This window comes from Corvus kubaryi, unplaced genomic scaffold, assembly GCF_017639235.1.
Source record: "Corvus kubaryi isolate FWS band 111438036 unplaced genomic scaffold, C.kubaryi_AGA036_p1.0 37397, whole genome shotgun sequence".
Lineage (NCBI taxonomy): Eukaryota > Metazoa > Chordata > Aves > Passeriformes > Corvidae > Corvus > Corvus kubaryi.
Window position 1 is genome coordinate 6,316,406 of NW_024581136.1, and position 17,570 is coordinate 6,333,975.

General features: G+C 36.9%; 1 protein-coding gene and 1 long non-coding RNA gene across 2 annotated transcripts in view; one reads left to right on the plus strand and one right to left on the minus strand.

Annotated features, from left to right (window-relative positions):
• TRIP12 (thyroid hormone receptor interactor 12) overlaps positions 1 to 225 on the minus strand; it is a 79,971-nt gene extending 79,746 nt beyond the window's left edge. The window contains exon 1 of the mRNA XM_042042513.1: positions 142 to 225. The gene's annotated coding sequence lies outside the window, so the exon portion shown is untranslated. The remainder of the gene's footprint in view (positions 1 to 141) is intronic.
• Positions 226 to 290: 65 nt separating this feature from the next.
• LOC121671231 lies at positions 291 to 2,822 on the plus strand. Its single transcript, XR_006018440.1, has 2 exons — positions 291 to 513; positions 586 to 2,822. It is a non-coding gene; the product is annotated as an uncharacterized LOC121671231 (long non-coding RNA).
• Positions 2,823 to 17,570: the final 14,748 nt, after the last annotated feature.

Here is a 17,570-nt window from a genome sequence, read left to right on the forward strand (position 1 = left end):
CGCGCGCCCCGGGCCGGCGGGCGGCCCCTGCCCCGGCTGCCGCCCCCCGCGCAGCCCCCGCCGCGGCCTGGAGCGAGGCCCGCTCGCTGCGCTCGGCGGAGCCGCGGTCGGCGGTCGGTATCCCTCCGCCGGGGTCGTCACCTCGGGTCCGCGGGAATGTCCCCACTCCGGGCGGCCGGGGCGCGGGTCGCTGATGGCACCAGCGGCGGGGGTCAGACCCTGCCCGGCACCGCGGGACCGCCGCGGCTGCTCCTTTAAGAGGGGGCCGGGCTAGCGGTGACCCCGCGCGATGTCCGCCCCTTCCTGGTTGCCATGGAGACCGCTTGCCGGCGTCCCAAAATGGCGGCGGCGGGGCTGCCGCTTTCTTCACCGCCCGGAAGGGAAGGAAGACAGACCGGCGGCCTGAAACGACAGCGGCTTTAGCGAGGGCTTGCCCTTGGGGAAGGAGCGTCTCCATGCCTAGGCAGGACGGGGGGCCCCGTAAACCAGGAAGCGGCCCTGGAGGCGCCACCAGTAAGTGCCGCTGGCCTGGCCTCCCGAGGGCTGGGTTGCGTGAGGGCTGGCTGCTAAAAAGGGTATTTCCAGGCATGAGTGAAGACGAGGAGCCTCAGTATGTGGGAGATTCCTTCTACCTGGACTTTCCCGAGCCTGTGGGATGCGGCTCTGGGTGAGGAACCAGAGGAAAGGAGGAAATAAAAATCTATCAAAATGGTGAGTTAGTAGCCTTGCAGTGTAGTGTATGCACATCGTGATTTTGTACCCTTAAAACAGACGTAAGTACTCTCAGAAATGCCTCACAAATAAATGTGGTGCTACATTTAACGCAAATAAACAACAAATCCTTAAGTACTCCTTCTAAGAAAATGTAAGTTTAGCTGCACTTTCAGGGTGATCAGACTTAAGGCAGGGGAGTAAGCAATAAACTTTTCTGAGAAAGTTTTTTAAATGTCTCACTGGAACCAAAAAAAACCCCAACATATTTTTAAACTAGGAGGAAGTTTTCAGTTTTTTTTCATAAAGTAAACAAAAATAATGGGCATATGTACTTTAGGGGAAGAACTACTGCACAGTAACTGGGAAATATGTGCTTTTCAGTAGCTGAACTCTTGTAGTGGGCCTGTCCCACTGACCCCATAGGAATCCTATGAGTGCTCTGCTTGTCTGTGGAATGTGATTGAGTGCTGTAGGGTCTTTGCTATTCATTTTTGCACTCAGATGATAAAAATAAGATGGTTCTTCTTATTATTACTGTTGTCAAGTTTTTGGTTGTCGTATCTGTTTCCTGTCACACACTTCAGGTATCTATTCTTGGGTGTGTTTTCAGCTGCCCAAATATATCCTGAAAACAAACCAAAGTCAGTTAACATAAACCATGCAAAAAAGCTTCATAGCTGTCAGTGTAAGTAAGTTCAAATTTTTCTGCAAATGTTCATTGTACAAAGCATTACCAGGAAGTTGGTGTCATTGAAAAATAATTGGTTTGAATTATTTAAAAAATTCAGCTTTGATTTTATGGCAACAAGATCATTTGAGTATTGTGCAGTGAATGTATGTATTTGAATATATCACTATATTTTTTGAAGCTAATGATTCCAGAAAAACTTCGTCATTCACTCAAATTTTAAATTCAGTACTCCTCAAAAGACCTTCACATAAGCAGTGTCTCCAGGTTTAACTTCTGTACATGTAAAACTTCTAGATGCTAGTTAACCTTTCTACAGGCTGTGGAATCTCCTGAGAAAAGACCTGTGTCAGAAATAGCAATTGAAGGTATGTGCATCACTGATGTTCCAAGTTGTGTCTCATGTAAAATATATTTAGCCATCCTGTGTTAGCATGGAGGAGGCCTTGTTGTTGGTTCATGTTCCCCGTGTGCTATTTTGCAGTCTCCTGATAAATAACAGTCTTTGCCTGAAAGGCCTCAGTCTAAGCCTCCAACCAGGTACATGGTTACATGAATGCTGAAACCTGTTACTTTGAATAGTCCCATTCTTGGAAGTGAGTGGTTTCAGAACTGTCTGTTGTTTTTCTTTAAAAGAAAAAGGGGAGTTTGTGGCTGCATGGTGGATTTGTATGTAAGCTCCCATAATTCTGTCAAGTGTTGCCCTTCTTTGAATGGTCTACTTGGGCTTTACGTGAGCAGTAAATTCATCTCTTTCAGGATGAAGTTATCAATTTACTGGGCATGTCTTATAAAGCTCCAAGGCTTGTGGACCTGTGGTCATGTCCAGGATTTCCAGATATCAGCTAACTATAAAGTCAAACTGTCACAGAACCAGAAATCCTGTACGAATACAGAAGATCTTAAGAATGTGTTAGGGCAAGAAACCTAATTGCATAAATGAGCATTTACAGAATACAGTTCATCCAGCTGGATTGTATGGAAGGAGAGATCTTCCGAGCCATCAGTGAAATGATGTAGTAGCTATTTTAAGTCAGCAATCATAATTTTACAAATGCACAGAAACGATTCCACGTTTCCCCTGCGTGGGCACCTGCCAGTTCCACTGCAGAAATGTAAGACTGAAAGAGACAACTTCAGGTCATCCAGTCCCAGTGCCTACTGTTTCATCCAACCACATAATAGATCCTCATAGGAGAAATGGGATTTATGTGTTTCAAAGGTAGTGACACTTTTTTCCTCTGCTACTTCACACAGAACAACTGCTCCAGATCATCACTTCTCTGATGGTTAGAAGTGCAGTTATGCAGATTAACTTACATGCATTTTGTTTGGATATCTTGTGTGTAGGTAGCAATGCTGTATATGTGTATGTATATATATGATATATTGTATGCATTTAATAAATATGTGCTCTGGATAGGGCTTGTTTTGTTTTTTCAGTCTCCACTTGTGAAACAGACTCTCTGCTTCTTGGTCACTCTCATATCTTTTCACTGCATCTCTTCCCATTAGTACTTTTATTCTTAATAATAATAAGCCTAAGAAGTTCCATGTGCAAAAGCATTGTTACTTCCCCATGTCTTCTGGAAAGTCCTGGGTGATTTAAATTTTAGGATTGTATTTAACTTTCTCTACCAAAATCATATTAATGACTCTTTATCATCCTTCAATTAGTTATTATTCCAATTTCTCCTGTCAACTTTTGATTTATAACTTTTTGGTTTATGGCAGAAATTATTTCCAAATGATGAATTTGCCACTTGTACTTCTCAAATTTTATTTTATTAATTTGTTTTCTTTTTCCTGTCCAGGACTGTTCTGAGTTGTTATGAAGAAGAAATTGGTGTGCTTGTCAGGGTAAACATAAATAAAAAATGATTCTTGGCCATAAAATGTGTACTAGGGATCCTGCTAGTATTCATGGGAATGGTGAATAGCTTTTGTTTTGAGTGCATGTAGTGTTACATAGGATGGGAGTCTTTTTGTTCAAGATTGACATGAGGGATGGCAAATTGTTTCACATGTGCCTTTCCATTACCTTTCATTGTAAATGTTTTTCAATCTTGAAATGCCAAATTAATATTTGATATGCCAGTTATAATTTGGCAAGGTTTATCACAAACAACAATAGATTTTATGTGTTTGTACAAAGCAAGCAATTAATCCTATGGCTTTCAACATTAAATATAAGATGGCTTGAGAGAGCCACACAAATAACCAACATTTCTTATAAATTGTGTAATAGATGATAAATACAGGTTTTGAAAAGTGCAAGAGAGGAATCCAGATGGTGGGGTAGTGTAGGAAAGATCGGTCGCTCATTTTGGTCAAAAAAGGAATATAGACACACATCCCCCACCCCCCAAAAAAAGTCTGGTGCTTAATCTGCTTATAGGGCAGGCTGATAACTGGAATGATGAAGCTGGTAACAAAAGAAATGTAATGGGAAAATGATCCGCTCAACATGTAATTAATACTAGCATCTGTCACCATTTAATGAATGCTACACTAATCAGAAGATTTTGTCACGTTAGTAAAATGTTCAGCTACTTACCCTCAAAAGACCAGCCTGGTACGTTCACAAGGCTGCCATTGTTCTGTGCAGTATTCTACATAAGATCTGCTCCTGTAACAGCCAGGATAACTGAACTCTCTCAAATATGGAACTGCAGAATTGTGTGTTTGGGCAGAGGTCAGCATCTGGGTTCTCTATAACAAATATACACAGGACATGTAGATGAGCAAACAGTGTAAGTAGCTGGGCAAACAGTCCTGATGAATGTTCTTGTTCTTTACCCCTCATTGCTCCTATTGTTTAGTGTTCGCCTCTACATCTTCAATCAGTTTCTGATTAAATCAATACATTCTGAGCACAGCAAATTATTTTGGATAATGGCTACTACAGTATTTGCTTAAAAGGTCCTATAATTAGTTGTTTCATTTTAGAAATAAAGGTTTTTTCTGGCTTTTTTAGTTGTGAGCAAAGATTATGAACCTACAGCACTTAAATCTTTAAGAACATTTTTTTTAAAGTCCTTTTTCAATAAATAACCCAGTTCTGTGACTGATCTCTGTAAGTCCTACACTACAAAAATGCAAACAAACAAAAAACCACCACCACATCAACAACATAACCCAAAAAAATTTTTTTTAAATTAAGAAAAAAAAATAACACCAAAAAAATCCCCACACCAAAACAAAAAACCCCACCAAATTATCATTTTCCATTTTAGGAGACATTAATAAATGATCGTTGTAGTGGTTGTGGGCTGGCTGATTTTCAGTTGTGAGTACCTTCATGCTTTATTAAACCTGCAAGGATACCTCATCCATTTGGGAAAAAGGTACTATAAAGTTAACTGCTATGTCTTGGGCTTGTTTTTAAGTCTTTATGATAACATTTGATATGTAACCTATTTGATTGACAGCAGATGCCATTTGAAGTGCTTAAGCCAGATGGATGGAGGGGGGGAGGAATTAACAGATGTTCTAATAGGCATTGAGCTGAAATTAATTTCATGTTACACAAAACAATTTTTTGAAAGATAAGTCTTATTTTAAGTAAAGATTTGTGGGAGATGAACCTTTTTCAAAATTCTACTCCTTTTTTTGCATTTGAAACATGAACGATGGCAGTTATTACCTACCTGGACCAATTCTATTCAAGTCTCTTCTTTGACTTTTCAAACAGAGATTTGTGTTCTTAACAAACAAAAAGAGCATAGAAATTTCTCAAGAGGGAGTTTAAAAAAATTATATTTTTATTATGAGCTATTTGTATGGAGGACTTCAACTGCATAGAACTAGGAACTTCTTGTTGATGTTTTAAATTAGAAATATTTCAAGTATAGCTTGATGAGACCAGGAGAAGGCAGCCATTTTGTACCAGCTCAGGAAATGCTCTGCTATGCTGAAAAGGTATATTTCCAAAAGAATCAAACATTTTCATGGTAATGGTATTACACAGTATTAAGCAGTAATTATCAGGAGAATGTTTGTTAAGCCTAAAATACATAGGGAAATCTCCTTTGCATTTTTGCTGTCTCTAATTCAGACATCAAAGTAAACAGTAGAGCTGCTGCTTGGAAAATGGAGACAGTTTCTCTGGGGAAATAATGCTGCACTGGAAAAACATGAATATTGTTGTCAGGTGTCTGTCCAAAGCTAAAATAAGTTGATTTAGCAGTGCCGTGACGTGTTGTGGTTTGGATGCCTGATGGTACCTCTCACTTCTTCCATGATGTGCCACCTCTGAATGTATGCAGTGGCTAGATCTTATCCATAAGGTTTTGGGAAAGATTTGGGAATTCTTTGGTCATGCTGCAGTATTGAAGATGTAATACAGCAGAAGAACTGACATAGGAAAATTTGGACTTTTAACAACTGAAATGCAATTTGTGATGTGTTGCACTGGCAATGCTGGAATTTCAGGGCTTTCCTTATTAGTGGAGCAAGATTTCTCTAAAGAAGGCATCACATACAGCAATGTAAATGGTGGGTTTTTACCTTCCCAGAAGACTCATTTCTCTTTTTTGGAAGGTGGTTGTTTTGGCTTTTTTTTCCCCACAAACATTACCAAATGCTTAACCCTGTGAAACATTCATTTATTGATTTGAAATTAGATATATAACTGATACAGGATGATTATTACTTGTGAAGTTGAGTTCTTAGTTAACCCTATGATAATGCAGTGCTGTCATGTGGGTTTATAAAATTCTTTTTCAGTAGTGTTTGAGCTGTCATTTGAAGATGTGTTGGAATATTGTCATACCAGTTTCAATTAAGGTATGTTAAAGATGATAAAGTAATCTTAGTTAATTCACTATTACTCTGGTTTTACTATATCACTGGTAGCCTAGAGTGTATTGGGTTTTGTCTACTTACAACTAGTCTTTAATATACAGATAGCAGGATCTCACAGAATTGCAATGTTTAAGCTCCAATTTTGAGTTTTATGCATGGTTTTAATATTTGTGGCTTTCTTTAGAAGTATCATACTTTATCTAGTCCTCCCTGATAAGGATGATTTTCAGGTCATGAAGGTGTAATAGTTTCTCAAGGTAAGCAATCACGACTACTTTCTGCTTAATAATGTGAACATTTCTTGCTGTAACCAAGTGATGTTCACGTGTTCATTATTGGTAGTGTTTGTTCTTTAGAAACAAAGAAGACTGAGTTATATTTTTTGCTTGCCTTACTTAGGTAATAAATCCTTATCAATCTTGTTCTCTGTGTTGGGATACTTCAGGAGTAATTCTACTTTTGTGTTACCAAAGGTAAGTTTGTGTTCTTACCTGTTGTCTTGTTTTCTTTTTTCTGGCTTCAAGTTAGAAAAATAATTATTTCTTCTTTTCTTTTGCCTTTATTAACCAAGAGCAGTCTACATTATTTCATTTTCCATATACACAATAGCATTTATGATGAAGAGCTATCAGATATGTTTACTTGACTAGGCATACCATATATTTATACTTCTTTCATTTATCAAAAGTAATTAAATGCACTAAGCAAAGTGTTCAAGGGAAGGAAAAAGGCAAGAAGTGTAGAAGGCAAAGCGAGAAAAGGTTCAGAATTTTTATCTCAAAGTGAGATAGGCTATGAAAGTCTTATGTAAAGATGCACCAGTGAAACCTAAAAATTATTTTTAAATGAAGTTGCTGGTCTAAACTGCTCTATGGTTTTTTATTGTAAAAATTTGCTTGATTTTGATTGGATATAAACTGAATCAGTTTGTGTTAAACTGAAATAAGCCTGAATTAAACCAAAGTAAAAGTGCCTGCAGCTTTTGGATGGGCTTCACTAAATTAGATTAAAATTGTGCACTGGGTACAACCAGTGTAAACATCATTTTTTGGCTGAAACCTGAATTACACAAATTGTCTGAAGAAGGGTGGGAACTAGAAGAATGAACACTAGTGCACAGTAAAATTATAAAAATCATTGCTGAAAAACTCAATACTGTAGAAGCAGAAGCCTGGGAGAGTGTCTGAAGCCAGAGTTCTAAATAACAAAATAGGATGATAATGAACAATAGAGTGAAAGGAATAACAGCAGATGGGGATTGCAGGCAAGAGAAGCTGCATAGCTGGAAAGCATCACAAAATCAAGCAGATACTTGTGACAGAAAATGCAATATATGTTTTAGTATATGTACGCATCGAATTATCACGACAAATGATAATGATAGACTTCAGCTTTTGCTAAGTTGGTGCTGCAGCTGAGTTGTACAGTTGTTTCCTCCTATGCAGTTTACAATGAGACTGAAACCTACAGATAACAAATGTTAAGTTTCATATAAAACGAGTAATTAAAATTGGACTGAAAAAATCCTAGTGTTCCTGTTTCCTAGAATTTGGTTCCTTGATTTGAGGTGGTATTAAAGCTGTAAATAGACAGCAAGGGAACTTTGAAAAACACACTGATAGTGTTAGTTTGTTCTTTAAAAATGTGATGAGATTTTAGGGGCCAGTGCAATAGATGTTTCTCAAAATTTAGAGTAGGAGATGTCAGTGCTAAAAGTGAGCTGCCCACTTAAGAATATAGGAAAACAGTTTTCAGCAGATATTAGATTAAACTGGTGGCAGATATATGCAAATCAGGAAGATAAGAAGTATCCAAGAAGAGAGCTGTGGGATGATTTAAGTAAGACTTCATCTGTAATAGAAGAGATTGCCAGTTATATGTACAGACCCTGCTAAAAGAGGTGCAGATTCCCTAAAAATTACTTTGCACTGTAACACTGCTGTACTTCAGGACATTTTATACAGATAGCAGTAGTCTGACTGCTCTGTTTTGTTGTTTGGGTTTTTTTACTCTAATAAAGAGGAAACAAACTCAAGCTCAAAAAAAAAAAAAAAGGAAAAAAGAAAAGAAAAAAAGAAATTTAAAGCATAGACTTGACCTGAAATTCCAACAAGGAGTCCTTGAAACTGAATTAAGAAGGACAAAACCAAAAGAAATGGTTTTAAATTAAAACTGTCAGTGTCTTACCCATCTAGAAAGGAATGTTATGTCTTGCACTTAGCTTGCATCCTTTGTTCTGTTAAGTAGTGGAATAATCTCTTTGTGGCAGTCTGATCTAGGTCTGCCTGTTTAATCACATTAATAAATGGCAAGTATCATGCTCATAATTGAAGACTCTGATCCTCTAGAGTAATATTTTATTCCCTCTGATAGTTTTGCTTTCCCTTCAGCACATCCCCTCCCTTCTGCATTGTCTCTCACTCTTGTATTGTTTCTCTGATCTGTGTGCACAAGTCTGTATAAAGGTAGACCTTAGCTTCCAAAGCACCTGTGCTGTAAGCAGCTATGATAAACTGCTTTACCTACTTTTTTTCTTACTTTCTTCACTTTTTATTTGTTCTCTCTCCCACCCACAAGCTCTGGGAAAACCAAGGAAGAAAGATACTAAAATAGGAATAAACCAGGTATGTAACTGAGAGAAGGGGAGGAGACCATGGCAAGACAACAGATTTTGTGCTCAAATATAACTACTGCATTCCCCAAAGGAAAAGACAATTATTATTTCCAAGCTTTTTTATTATATCTTCCTCCTGTATTTTACTAAAATGTTCTTCAGATGCTGTCAGTGGGAGCCTTTAGTAGTCATGCACACACACAGGCAAAGCTTATCCCTTGGCTTAAGTGGGTTGATGTTTCTGAGTGTGAGTGAAGTGATGGAAAAATTATCAGCTTCATAGTTGCTACATGTGAAATTTTGGAACTGAGACACTTCTCTTTTTCTTCATGAGCTTGAAATATTTGTTAAAAGCACTGCACGAAACAGTTTGCCTTTACACCAGGAAGTTATCTTTTTTCTGTGTGTCATTGTCTTTACCTCTGTGCTCTGCTCCAGTCACTGATGTATTTTTATTTGCTAACTAAATTGTTTTAGCTTTTCTTGCTATTAATAGTAATACTTTTTTTTCTCCAAAACCAAAGCAGACATAGGGAAGGGAAGTATGTGGGTTTGCATGATGACTAACATGGTCCTGAGAAGAATATGTACAAACTTTCAAGTACACACTGTTGTCCAGAATTTCAACCCAATGATGTGTATGAGTTTTTCTTGTAGAATAGTTCCTTTAGCACAGCTGGGCATTACACTTTAGATTCTTTGGCATATATGAAATGGACATCTCTTAAAAAAGACTGAAAAATGGACAATGTCTAGTAAATGCCAAAGAGACCTATTTTTTCTTCTCATGAGTGCACATCAGAAGACTGTAGAGATGTAATCCTATCAGTGTAGACAAAATAGTAATTTGTATAATTTCCTATACTATAGCAAATGCAGATGTTAGCATTTTGTATCAGTTGTCAAATGAAGCAGGGACCTTGTAAGCCCTACCTTAAATTTGAGAAGAAAGTTAATAAATTGCCAAAAGAACAAAAAGCATCCGATTTCACAGACGTAACAGGCAGCAGCTAGTACCTATTTGATTTCCTGTTGTTCATCCCTGAAATGTGGAATGGCACCAGTGCTTTAGTTTAATTTCAGTTTGGTGGACTCTTGCACTATTGCACCCAGATGTGTTTCATTTTTTTGTGTTTGCTCTGAAAAAGTTGTCCTTCAAAGACTTCTTAGAACCCTAAATATGTTAAGACTTAATTAACTGCTAACTCTTGATAGTCTGTTTTACTTTCTTTTTCAATGAAAGAGGTCAAACCCTGTCAGCAATTTTGAGCTACATACCACCACCAGCCCTGAAACCAGCGTGGTCCTCTTTTTCAGGCTCCATTTGCTGGTGTGCACATTCTTGCATATTAACCAAATCAGAACTCTCAAAATAGTCTGCTTTGTCCAGTCATATATTTTCGTTACAGAGTCTCACTGGTTTTGGAGGCAGGAAGGAAAAAATGATTCTTCACAAGATCTACAAGATCTACATTCTTGCTTTTAAGTTAATCACAATATGCCATTGTAGCCTCGCATGAAACAATTGCCCGTGTATGTTACCGTTCCACAGCAGCTTATCCCATAGGGATCAAAATAGCATTGGCTTGAGCTGGGTCAGTGTCCATGCCTAAGGATAGCCTCACTCCAGCTCTTTCTAAAGTTATGAAACATTTCATTTTAGTTCTTTTGTAAATACCTGTCCATTGCCAGTGCTAGCTGGTTCTATAGTTTAGACACAATACACGGTTACCTTTTCTTGGTGAAAATTATGTAAAATTTTAAGGTATACCTGTTTTGCATTTTTAAAGTGACCTAGAAGCCTCAGCTTCATTCACTTGCAGAATGAGCATAGCTTTGTCTAAGCCTGAAGATTTCTGTTGTGCAACTCAAATTTTCCTTTATTTCTTATGCAGTCAAAGCTGCAGTGTGGATTTAAATGCAACTGTATGAAAAACTTCACTATAAAGTAAAAAAATCCAGTACTATGGTATCAGCTTCTCAATTAGATGCAACTATGTTAGAGTCAGAGTAGAAAAAACTATGACAAGAGGGATGCCTTTTTGTAAATAAAATTGCATGTAAACTAACAGGGATTGGAAAGATGAAGGAAGCAGCTAAGATGGAATTTTTTACCAATTAATTTCAGAATTTAAAATATTTATCTAGTGAAAGCATTTGACTTAACATGTTGGAAGTTGAGCCTAGATTTACAAATTCTTAGGCAACAAATTAGCAGATACTGGCCTCAAGCAACCAATTAAGTGAAAGATGCTTAGTTATACAGATCATGATTTTAGAAGTATCTAATTTAATATATATTTGTCTCCTTTATTATATTTCAGTAATGCTGATATTTATTCTGCATTTATTTTGTAAAGATTTACGTGAGGGTGAAACGGGCAATTTCTTAACCAAAGTACATGGAAGTGAATTGTTTTAAAACCAATAGATTCATTTGAAATTGTAGTAAAAATGCAACAATAGTGTGCAAGAGAAAATAAGATAAAATGATAAAATGAGTCATAGAAGAATTTGAATATTCTAATTTTGAAATCAAAATTTTAAGGTCTCCTCCAATCTACAAAACCCAGCCAAAAAGCCAGGTTGTCTTTTTTAAAAAAAAAAACTGTGGAGAAGTAATATAGTATGGGATAAAATAGTCTGGGAGAAGGGATTTAGTAGAGATAAAGTCATTAGGACAACTGAAAATGTGACGTTTTCTCAGTAGAAGGCACAATGGCTTCTTCACTGCACAGTGGAATGAGAGCTTGGATTGTAGTAACAAATCCAGTGCTGAAAACAAAGACTGGGGATTTAGGTCATTCACCTGGGACAGAGGAAAATGTTTTAATCTAGATCTCCTGAATCTCAATGTTCTTTTCTGGATTCTGGAGTCACCTTCCTTCTCCAATGAATGTTTAACTCTTTAAAGGAGAACAATTTAAGGGAAAAATGAACCTCCATATAGTCTGTAATCTGAGAAATTCTAGTTTGAGTTACTAGTTTTTAGCAAAGCAAAAAGCTGAATCTGAAGAAGTTTGGAATCCTAAAAATGTGTACTGGGGAAGGAAAAAGTTTCTCATATTTGCCTTTGTGCAGGGTTTCACAATTCACACCGTCTGTCTTCAACTTCCCCCAGAGGTTTCTTATTATACAATATGAGTCTGACGTGTGAGACTTGTCTTTACTTCTATAGCTTCTAAATTAGATTAAATTAAAGGAAGAATGAGACCCACATCCTTAAAAGCTGTCTCACCATATGACAAATTTCAAATATTATTTTCTCATACAATGTAAATAGTTCTATACTTCTGGTAATCTACAGTTCAGATTAATTTTGGCAATAGATATTTCCTAAATGGTTTATTTTTTGCTAATTTTCACTTAAATATTTTAGTAGCTTTATTTGTTTAAAAAATCGCAATGACTTTTTACCTGAAGCCTTGTTTGGTTGCTGCTGTTTAGATTTGGGTTTGCTTTGGAATAAGCAATGTGATGGTGAATTGCTTTACCGCTTGCACCTCCAAACAACATCAAGAATGGAATGTGTCCATGGTAACCAGGATGCACTCATAACACTTTCCATTCTTCATCTTTTAATCTATGCAAGTAGTATAGTATTATAAAATCTATGCAATATTTTTATTTGAAATAACCACATGCTAAAAGATTACCAAGGTAACTGCAATTTGTCCTGCGTATTTGTACATAAAGAAGTTTTTTAATGGAATGGTGCTATTGGCAGTTTGTTTCACTGTAAATCAAAGAATAATGTTTCGAAAAATCCCAGTGGCGTTCAATAAAATTACTTTAATATTTTACTTTTTCTGTGCCTCTGCATGTTGGCATGTTCTTTCCATTTTGGCAGATAGTTCTATTGCAGTGTGCTTTGTGGTACAGCAATTAAGAGGAGGAGATATTATGGATATATGTATTTCTGTAGGTTTTTTTGAAATTACTATTAAAACACCTTGGAATTTATACAACAATAATTTGGAATTGTACAAAAATACTGCAAGAAAGTAAATTTTTATACCCAGATTAAAACTTCTGCTGTAATGGACAGGTGTATTTCATTTGCAGAGTATTGACTTATGTTCTGTTTTAAAGTTTGTTGGATTCTATAAAGATAAAAATCTTTTTCAAGAGTCTAAACACACATGCCCACTCTAGTGTTTGGAATAAATATGTTTTTGGACACTCAAATCTATTTAAACTTGCATTATAGATAAATTCACTCATACACACAAAATAATAAACGAAAAGTATATAAAATACTGTGAAAAGTCTGTCTTGCTTACGGCAGTGCAGACTTTCAGTATCTGCTATCTGTATACACTTTGTTTTGTTGCACTGTATATCACAACTGAAAAGTATTGATTAATGTATTTTATAACAGATCCCAACACATTGTAATCTGTGGTGCAACACTGCTCTGCTTTTTTAAGAATTAGACTTCTAAAATTGTTTATAGTTAATTGCTTTATCACCTTATAGATTTAATCTGTAGAACATTGTTAGGTATTCAAGTTCAAAAGTTTAAAAGCAACAGTTATCAATTGTTTTTGGTAAGTGGTTTTGGGGGCAGGTACCTATTTTCTTTTTCAGTTACACTTGGCATTTTCCTGCTGAGAAATGGGTTTGTTTGGGTTTTTTTTTAAAGAAATGTCACTTCCAACAGTAACATGAAAAGGCCGGGAGAAAACCTATTAACCAGATTTCTTTTCTGCTTTAACAGTGGGGTTTTTCCCATATATACTGTATTCTTGTGGACCATGTTGAAGGGTATGCAAGCTGAGGAACATGTTAGAGATGTCTTTTCTTTCTCCACTTGGGTACCAGTTTTATTTTGACCTTATTCTCACCTCGTGTTTTCCACAAATAAGAATGGAAGTAGCCTTGTGCGCTGGTTCTCCCTACACTGCTAGAGATAAAAAGAGCTTTTGGAAGTACAGTACAGCATTCACTGTCCTATTATCCCTGTGCTGGGCTGCAAACATTCTAGTTCTAAAGCCTTCCCAGGTAGTAACATCATCTGTGGAACAGAATGACAAGGGCTTTATAATCCCTTCTGCATTGAATCCCCATATTACCCCTCATATATGAAATGGTGTTATTTTAACAACATTGCAGAAATGTTAATTCCACTGTGATCAAATGTTTCAGTGGTATCATTTATTTTTCATGTATTTAATTCCAGACTGCAGTTTGGATGAGTATGGGCTTTTTTGCCTTCAAAGATGCAACTGTTTCACTGCAAAAGAATAAAGATTGTGTATTGTAAAATAAGATGAACTTATGTAACTGAGTAAGACTTTTTCCTTTTATTCACATAATAAGTTTGTTTTACAGAGTACTGTGGATATCTCTGAGCATTAATCAAAGCTATTTTATCAAAGCTTCCCCAGTACTTGTCACTGGTGGCTGCACCTCAAGTACTGTGTCCAGTTCTGGGCCCCTCAGTTCAGGAAGGACGTTGAGATGCTTGAACGCGTCTAAAAGAGCGCAACAAGGCTGGTGAACAGTTTGGAACACAAGCTCTATGAGGAACAGCTGAGGGAGCTGGGGTTGTTTAGCCTGGAGAAAAGAAGACTCAGAGGTGACCTTATCACTCTCTACAACTACCTGAAAGGTGGTTGTAGTCAGGTGGGGATTGGTCTATTTTTCCAGGCAACAACTGACAGAACAAGAGGACAGTCTTAAGCTGCGCCAAGGGAAATTTAGGTTGGATGTTAGGAAAAAGTTTTTTACTGAAAAAGTGATAAAGTTCTGGAATCGTCTGCCTGGGGAGATGGTGGAGTCACCATCCCTGGATGTGTTAAAAAAAAGATTGGATGTGGCACTCAGTGCCATGGTTAGTGGAGATGGTGTTAGGGCATGGGTTGGACTCGGTGATCTTGAAGGTCTCTTCCAACCTGGTGATTCTGTGTGATTCTGTGTGTGATTTTATATGCATGCAACCAGATATATGATTTAGCAATTCTGATACCCCATATAATGGGGTTTATCAGAATTGGTTATCAAAATGGTTATCAAAATGATAAATTTTAACTGGCTGTATTTGACATTCAGATGAAGATGTTAGGCATTTATTCAAACTTATTTACTGTTGCTGTATATGAGATATCAACAGGATAAAAGAAAGGCTTGAACAATACAGAAATGATTGGTTGTAGGCCTGCCTTAGCAGATCATCTGCAATCTGAGCTTTAATTTGAAAGTTAGTGATTATACTGAATGTAACTCATTGGGAGTTGCAAATACTTAATGCTCAACTTTAAAATCTACATTTTAGCACTGAAATACCGGAGACGTTTAAAGTGAAATTCGATATTGAGAGATGTAAACCACTGTTGTCAGATCTAAGATTTGTAATAGTAACTGTGTTTTTCAGTCAGTATATATAAGTATTGACAGTTAACTCGAGGCTTGCTTTTAATTTTCCTTTTAGGCATGCCAGTAGAAAAAATAAAGATCTATGGAGTATGGTTTTTTATATGCACCTGTACGTGAGTGTGTTTATAAATGTTCACCTCACTAATACTCACATTTGTCAGTTTTATCACTCATGTCAGGAACCTACCTACAGGTAAGACACTGCAAAGTCCTCACTTTTCTCAATGAAATGGAAGGAAACAAATCAGATTAATATTAGTAACACTGGAATATATGGGGTTTTTTAACCTTGTCTGCAACAGCAAGTGAATTTTACTTCTGGCTTGGAGTGTGATCTTTACGAGCAACTTGTGTGAAGGAAGAAACATGATGATGATTTTCCTCTCCTGAAGGCCCAGCTGTGACAGCAACAAAAAGAAAGTCAATATTAAAAGCTGACATGCTGTTGAAGCACATGTGTAATGTTTTAAGAGAACTCAGGGAAAATTACTGATAGTGAGGGCCACTTATACTCCATCATTTCATAGCTATCTAGTTTACTATTCACGTTAATTTTTTTGTCTCAGTTGCATGCTTTGTAATGCAGATTTTCTTTTCTTTTTCTGTCTCTGAAAATGTGAGTTTCACATGTACATCTGGAGGGCTATTGGCAGAGTTTTCAGACAGTCTTAAGTGCTGAGCTTTGAACTGTCCTATTAGTTTTGATTTCTACAAAATGTTAAAATCGCAGTTTAACTTCTAAGCTGCCACTTTTGAATGCCTGAGCAGTTGGATGGGTATTTCTACTTAACCACATAACTTAATGCCTGATACATTGTGATCCTATGAATAAATGAAAAACAAAACCAGAATGTTTATAGTCTTGCCAGTTGAGATGTCTTTAAGTGCATGTTTATTTCTATGAACAATTTGCATGCAGGGGTTGTCAAAGCATTTTACACTTGTTGCAGGTACATTATGGGATGTTTATTGTGCCTTGAAGCCACTGGTAATGTAACTGGTCTGATCTTTTAGGAAAACTTTGTTTTGGGACTGTAGTAATATTTACACAACCCAAACCCTGAATCTGAGTAATATATTATTTATCTCATGGTACTTGATATTAATTTTCTTCTTTCACAGTTACAGGTAATTTTCAGGTGATGGAAAATTTCACTTAGGAATGAATTTCATTGTTTAAGACCAGAGAAATTTTAGAATCCCAGGAGGATAATTTTAATTACAAATATTGGGTGGCATAGAACAGAATAATCTAGCAATATTGATCTGCAATAACTTTCATGAAAGATGTGATTGCTTTGGCTAACATACTTTTTCCTATGAATTTATTAATATAAATTAATGTATTAATAATGAAAAATCCAAAAATACATGAGAGTAAACCTAAATATATGATTTGTTTCTACGGCCATGTTGTGAGCCACCCAGATTTGGATTCCCAATCTGATTTGACACAATCAACTGCTAATGCAACAGGTGATTGGGACTATACACGTGCAAAATTCCTTTAGGAGCAGACAGCCAGGAAAAGAAAGGCTGTGGGGACACCACTAAATTAACTTCAGAGATAGACTGGCCACTGAGAACATCTGAAATAATGATGCATTTTCCCAAAGTTCCATGGAACTATGTGTCCCAGGTAGTTACTGCTCTGCATCTTCTTATAATTTTGGTAATGGATTAATTTAAGGGGTGGTCATGTCACAAGATACAATGTCATGGTTCACAGAGGAAACAGTCTTCTGAAAATACTAAGCCTTAGACACCTCAATTCAGTAACTGCTGGGGATAGATGAGATGAGCTATGGTCTCGTCTGGAAATGGAGAACTTCATAACGGCACCTGCAGTCTCTTTTGTAGCTTGAGACCTGATAGTACAAAAATCTCTTGGATTGGTGAGATCTTGATTTTTTAAAATAAACTGCTTTTGTATTCTGATTGTGTACAGACATAAAAAAAATATTTACAGATGTGGCTTCATGTTTATCCTGTTTTTATTATGAACTTGAAAAGTGTCATTTTCAAATTAAGTTTTGTTTTTGTCATCAACAGCTTTGGTAGACTTCATCTTATTGAATCATCATCTCATTTAATCATCATTTTATTTGAGTAAGTCGTCCAGGGAGGTGCTGGAATCACTGTCTCTGTAAGTGTTCAAGAGGTGTCTGGATGTGACAATTGGACAATGATTTCAGGATGATTATGGTGGTGCTGGATTGATGGTTGGACTGGATAATCTTGAAGGTCTTTTCTGGCCTTGGTGATTCTGTGATTCCATGATTATTTACACCTAGGTGGAGGAGGTCTGCTTTCCCAAGAAGTATATGAATCTTGGGAAAGAGGTATGGTGGGAGAGGGCAGGGTACAATT